The sequence below is a fragment of the Ipomoea nil genome, unplaced genomic scaffold (genome assembly GCF_001879475.1).
Source record: "Ipomoea nil cultivar Tokyo-kokei standard unplaced genomic scaffold, Asagao_1.1 scaffold1250, whole genome shotgun sequence".
NCBI lineage: Eukaryota > Viridiplantae > Streptophyta > Magnoliopsida > Solanales > Convolvulaceae > Ipomoea > Ipomoea nil.
This window is the reverse complement of record NW_017617678.1, coordinates 1680882-1688381: the sequence shown is the minus strand read 5'-3', so window position 1 is coordinate 1688381 and position 7500 is coordinate 1680882.

Here is a 7500-nt window from a genome sequence, read left to right as displayed (position 1 = left end):
TCTGATTTAAAAGTATTATATTTTTCTCAAAAGTATTACGTTTTTCCTAAGTAACAAACACATGCCAACATTACTTATAAGGAAAAAATGTAATACTTTTGATGAAAAATGTAAAAGTATTACATTTATCGTCAAAAGTATTACATTTTCTCTTATAAATAACAAAAAATTTATTCAATTCCTAATTAATATTACATTTTTTAGTATAAGTATTATATTTGTATATTGGTTCAACCCGACCTGATTGGACATGTTTCACGAATTACTCACACAAGTGTAACCGTAATAATAATAATGAGAGAAGAAATGAAACAAAGGCATTGAGAATAGTATCTTTTGGTCGTTTTCACATGTTGTATTCATTCATTTTTGCAGTAGTTTTCACGCTAAAGCAAACGCCCCAATCTGCTGATTTCTTTAATAGTGGGATGTTTCCTAAGCACTATCTTTACCTTTTTTTTAAGGGTGTAAAATAAAGTACCTTACCACTTTCCTTTATTTTTCTTTTTTAAATCTTTATTTTTTTTGGTAGATTTTTTAAATCTTTATAATCTTACTGAATAAATTGTAATTTTGTCAAGTAGTTTGTAGTTCAATGACATTTATGTATTTCTCTTAAATAGGAGGTCACATATTCAAATCTCAGTGGAGCATTAATTTTTTGTGCTTCAATCAGTTGAAAAAATATGTATAAACAGATACTACAGTGTAATAATAGAGTCAGTAATACCTAAAAAAATTATAATGTATTGTGTAATAAATAACAATTTAATGTAATAGTGTATCTATTTCTTATACACTTACACCTTTTTCATATTTACATTTCTTCATTATTACAAATGTAACAATAAAGTCATTTTTTCTCATTGGAAACTTATTTAATTACCAAATATAATGCATGGTATTTGACTAGTTTATGCACACACACTATTTTGTCCCAGAATGAGTGACCAAGTGAGTGAAATACGGTAAATTGTGTTGTGGAACCTTACCCACCTTGCAAGGTGAACACGATTTCAAAATTGTTCATAATTATGAATATATAGTTCAAAATTATGAACATATAGTTTTATAATTATGAACATAGAGTTGTGAACATAATTATGAACATATAGTTCTGTAATTAGGAATATAGACATTCAATAATTGTGAATATGGAGTTCATAAATTATGAATATATAGCTTTATAATTATGAACATATAGTTCAGTAATTATGAACATAGAGTTCTGTAATTGTAAATATAGAGTTTAATAATTATGAATATGAAGTTAAAAATTATGAATATATAACTTTATAATTACGAACATATAGTTCAGTAATTATGAACATAGAATCGTGTCCACCTTGCAAGATGGACACGATTCCACAACATAACGATTGGTGAAATAATATTATTCTCATATACGAACCATTTGGTCAAACTCATCACGGAGTTGAGCTTATTTAATGTACACTTTTAAATAATAGTTGCAAGTTTCTGTTTTTTTTTTTTTTTTTAAACATTTACCTAAATATATTGTATAATTTGTCATAACTTTGAGTATTACGGTTACTTTATTGCGAAGTAATTAGATGATGAAGTCCCTTCAGTCGTAATATAATAGATTGGGAGGCCGGTTCTTGTAATGAAAACTGACAAAGAAAGATGATAGTAGAGTTTTAAGTGATATTATGATAGTAACATGTATGGATTTTTTACATTTTATTTTTTTAGTTTTTGATTATTCAAGAAAAATGAAGTTAATAAAAAAAAATCCTCTTTATAGTTAAAGAAAAAAAAAATTATTTTGACACACAAAAAAAAAGTCTTCTAAATTTTTTATTCATAGGACGTTTTTCGAATTCGGCCCTCTCTCATGCTCCTCTCTCTCCTTCTCTCTAACTCTTTGAATAGTGTCAAATGAGTAGACATATTTTTCAATACTCGATTACTCTTTGAACTAGATTGGGTTAACCTAGACCTCACCAAACAATAAAAATATATTGATTTAGTCGGCCTATTAAGACTCTATCTCCTAGTCACACTATAATTCATCTCTTTGTAGTTATTTCACGTTTGACTAGGACTCTTTATTGTATCCCTATAAATAGCCCCTTCATATATATTGTATCATTCAAGTATTCAATAACAATTCATTCTTCCAGAACTATTATTCTTCTCATATTTATTGCTCTCATATGGTATCAACAGACTTAAAAGATTCATGGCTGCCAACCCAACCGCTATTGCCGTCGTCGCTACCGCTGATGACACTGTGTAACACCCCAATTTTCAGGACAATTTAAAACCATTAAAACTTATAAAATAAAGGCAAAACTATCATTAATACCCAAACAGAGCGGAAGCTAAACATCAGAGTTGGGGTGCTATGCCACATCTAAGCTAGAGAACCTAGATACACAGGCTAAACTAAATAAACAAGGTACAAACTAAAATCATTATCCGAATACAGGCGTGGCTCACAGGCCGACTAGCTAAACTAACTAAGCCAAGAACCGCAACTCCTTCTAGCGCTCTCGATCAACTAATCAGTACCTGAAAAACATGCGATATTACAATCGTTAGCGAATAATGCTAAGCAACTCACTCCCACGCGTTGAGTACACAATACATATAGATATAAGAAATCATTTTGAGATTTGGGAATACATAATATAGTCCTAAACAACTCTAGCGTTAAAACCAGGAATCAGACTCAAGGCATATCATTAGACTCGACACGGCAAGACGCATAAGGACAACACATGCAATCAAGACCATAAAATAAGACAACAACGATAACAAGTAACAAGTCACAGTAAGGCCACACAACAAGACATGCCCAGGTTCCAACCTTATACCAAGTTCAACCCTTTACGCCTCTCCATCCTTATAACAGTTCCAACCTGTACCTCTAGGCCACCCCACACACCACATCCGTATTCCTCCGGAGCACCGAATGCTCCCCTCCAACTAGACCTCCAACAATCCACCAACAAATCAGCACTCGCAGTGCGTGCCATTACAAAACATAACATGTGCCTATAGCACAATGATCAAGTGGTTTGTGCCTATAACACAATAACCGAGCATTCGCAATGTCAAAACATAACTTGATTTGGCCTATAACATAGTAATCAGGCGACATGTGCCTATATCAAAATGATCAATGCACTCGCAGTGCGTCAAACCACCAACAAATCTTTTCCACCAATTCCACATCTTTTCAACACCATGGGCAATAGCACGACAATCATGACTCAACAACAATTTCATCACGGGGTTGTCGGGGAAAGGGCACAACATACGATAACAACACGGGATGTCAACTACAACATGCAACCTACGGGAAATAACATAAACCACACAATACGAGTTTAGACCACATGCTTAGACACAACCCACAAATCACGTTACGGTACCTAAAACATCATACTAGACTCATACCCGCCAACCGAGACACAACGGGGTACGGGGTTCGACTCGCGGAGACCGAACGACCCCGCACTGGCCCGTACCCGCGGGGGGTACGGCGGGAGGACGACCTCCCGCCGGCGGGACCTCACCGTTCCAGCTGGTGGCCGTCCACCCGCCCATCTGCCAGCAGGCGGCGGCTTATGTTCCAGCGGGTGGTCGTCGACCCGCCTGTCCTCCCGCTGGAACCTTCACTCCTTCCGGCGGGTGGTAAGGTGGGGGTTCATCCCCCCACCGACTACCCGCTAGAACATACTTCTTTGGCCAAATTTTTCAACCCGGAAATTCATCCAATTCACCCAAAACCAAGTCTCAAACACGCCCAAACACATACCAACAACAATAGGGACTTGATCACCAAGAATAAGCCAAGAAACAACACAATTAACTCCCAACACAAGCTCTAATCATGCCAAGACCCAAGAATTGACACACAACGGTTCAAGAACATCAGGAACTCGATCATACCAAGCTTTAATGACAAACCCTAAACCTAGAATAACACCTGAGCATGCATAAACCCACCTAAGAATGCCACGAACTTTACCAACAACAAGATTCACCACATAAATCCTAAGGACAAGCTCTAAACACAATTGAATACAAGATCATGCAATTAATCCACAAGTTCATCAAGAACATCAAGAACAACAAGAATCCATATCGTAAATCCTAAATACAAGCTCTAACAAGGCATAAACACAAAACCACACATTCAATCGTCCAACGGAGCCAATCAATAAACAATAACAAGGAAATAGGTTTTATAGGACATGGGTTACCTGGTAGCTTTAATTAAACCTCTTACAACTCCTAGGGTCTTTCCTCAAGATGCTCATCCTATTAGCCTTTCCTAAACTTGGTGATGGGGAATTCCTTTTCTGATCTCAGGGAGGGGGATTTTCGAGTATGTGAGAGGGAAGAGGGTTATAAGGCTTTCTAATTCCCTTTATATAGGTTTAGGACTCCTAATTAGAATCTGATTAATACTGGGCCCAACCCCTTCATCCAAACGGGCCTTAAGGCTCTAATATAGGCAAGGGCCCACGGTCCACCGTGGACTACATTAATTAATTAAAGGCTTCTGTTTACTTAAATTCCTTTTTAATTATTCTTTAACAGAATTAATTAAATAATTAATCTGACTTTAAAGGGCGTAACACGGGGTGTTACACACTGTGCCGCCAATAACCACTGGTGACTCAGTGTCCTCTTCTCATACCCTCTCCAATATATCCTCCACCACTCCACCATCCATAAATACCATACAGACAGCACATCACTTTGTATCCATAAAACTTACATCCTCTAATTATTTATTTTGGTAGACCCAGCTCGTTTCTTTTCTTCGCGGGCAAGATCTCAGTGGTTACGTAGATGGAACATTCTCATGTCTAGCTTCTTTTATTAAGACTCCATATGGATCTTCTGTAATAGCCAATCCTGCAGCTCAAAATGGGTACGTCAGGATGCATCTTTTTTGTCCATGCTCATCTCGTCCTTATTCGATGAGGTTATATATGTACATTGCAGTGGGTCATATACCATGTCTCGGGCCATGTGGTTAGCTATTAAAGCTGCCTTTGGGTCCTCCTCTTGGACACGTTCTTTGAGTATCCTTAGTCAACTGCGGTATTTGCGCCAAGGAGACTCTACAACGAGTGAGTATATTGGCAAAGCCAAGGTTTTAATTAGACTACTTGCTGAAGCTAGCCGACCAATTGGAATATATGAACAGAATCTCTATCTGTTCAAGGGTCTCCGACCTGAGTATCGCGCGATGGTTTCATCATTGACTAGCAAGGAACCTGTAACCATTGATCAACTCAATGATTACCTCACTACACATCAGTTTATCTATGTCAATAATGTCCCTTTAGATGCTCCTTTAGCCCATCCACCAGTACTTGTTGTAGAACGAGGACCAACCACTGCCTCTCCACGGCAGCGGAATTTTAATCGGGATAATGGCCATGGATGTGGCAATAAAGGAGGCCGAGGTCGTGGACGTGACCGGGGTTATGTTTCGAAACGTCAAATCTGCAGCAATCTTGGTCGTACTGCTCTATAGTGTTACAAAAGATACTTAGGTACTCCCATTCCTCATGCAGATCTGACCTATGCAGATGATCTAACCGCCGCTCTATTTTCTCAAAACTGGCTTCCAAACACCAGAGCTACACATCATGCCACTCCAGACTCGTCTTCATTGCAAGTATGTATGTATATATACAATACGACGTCATATGGGAATTATATATATTCATATATAAAGAAGGGCATTTGGTCTAGTGGTATCATTCTCGCTTAGGGTGTGAGAGGTCCCAAGTTCAATCCTCGGAATGCCCCATCCCTATTCAATTGCCTTTGACGAGCACCCAAGATTTAATGACTTAAGCGTGTTAAATAAACCTAAAAGCTTGAGATTTAAGTATTAGCGCCCAAACACGCCATTGGTCCACCCAATTCCAATTTAATAATTGGCATTCGGGTTGGGTAAAACACCATCCAATCCGTCCGAAAACCCAAAATTAAATCTATATTATATATGTATATATACAATACGACGTCATATGTGAATTATATATATTCTTATATAAAGAAGGGAATTTGGTTTAGTGGTATGATTCTCGCTTAGGATGCGAGAGCTCCTGAGTTCAATTCTTAGAATGCCCCATCCCTATTCAATTGCCTTTGACGAGCACCCGAAGAAAAAAAAGTTTAGTTAAGCGTATCATCATATTTTTAATTCACTTAGGACACAACACAACTACTTAAACAATTCAAACGAAGTTCGAATCGTACCTAATTAAACCAACAAAAAAAAAAAAACATAATGCCACAGTGTGTTTTTTTTTTTTTTTTTAAAAAAGATATCTCTAATCTGGACCCTTATCTAGACTGAATCAATTGATGAGATTAAACCCTATATTTCACTTCAGGAAACATCTGCTCCTGATTCATTTCCTCTATATATATATATATATATATATATATATATATATATATATATATATATATATATATATATATATATATATATATAGCAACATGAGCAGTCGGCGGAGTGCCCCTGCAAAATGCGGAACAACAGCAACATGAGCAGTCGGCGGCGGTTCGGAATACCGCCGGTAGCAAAATGCGGCGGAGTGCCCCTGCTTGCTGCATATTTGGCAGCGCACCCCACCTGACCGACCGCGGCCTCCTCTGCCGCCTCGTGGATTGCCGTGTCCTCCGCCATCACGTGACTGTCGGCCGCCATCTCCATGCTGACGACGACCACCACCACCACGCGATGCGTACATCGCCGACGGAGACCCAGCCACTGCTGCCGATGTGTGCGACGGGAAATCATCCTCTAGGAATGGTGAAGGCTGCGACCGTGTACCATCTACAAAGCCTAGCAGACCTTGACCCCGGAGGAACGGGATCACCTGAGTCCGCCAGTATAAGTAATTCCGATGGGTAAGCTTGAGCGACACGAAATGATGTGCGCTCGTTAAAGTGTTGGAGGAATTATTTGGGGAGGAGATGGTGGTCACGGTGCGCTCAGAGCTACTGGACATTGTCGATAGAGGGGAAAAAAAAATTTGCGTAGAATTTGCCTGGCTAACTGATACCAGATGAATGTGGAAAGAGATAATCAATCAATTCAATAACTGAAACAGATTACAATTAATACTCTCTGGAGAGAGAGCTAACTAATAGCCACTAGACTAGGACTAATCTAGACTACATCAAAACATAACATTAATAATAATAATAATAATAAACTATAGTCTAACAACTAATAATAAAAACAACCATGTCGAATTTAAAGAGGTGGAAATATTTGAAGCAATCCTATCCATCCAACTCCAAAATCCAACGATCCTGAGCAATCCACACGTTTGTATTTTAAGGGTTGTTTGTATTTGAATATAATCATATATATATATATATATATATATATATATATATATATATATATATATATATATATATATATATACACATACACAAACACACACACAGCAAAGTTCTAGTACGGCCAGACTTTACTGT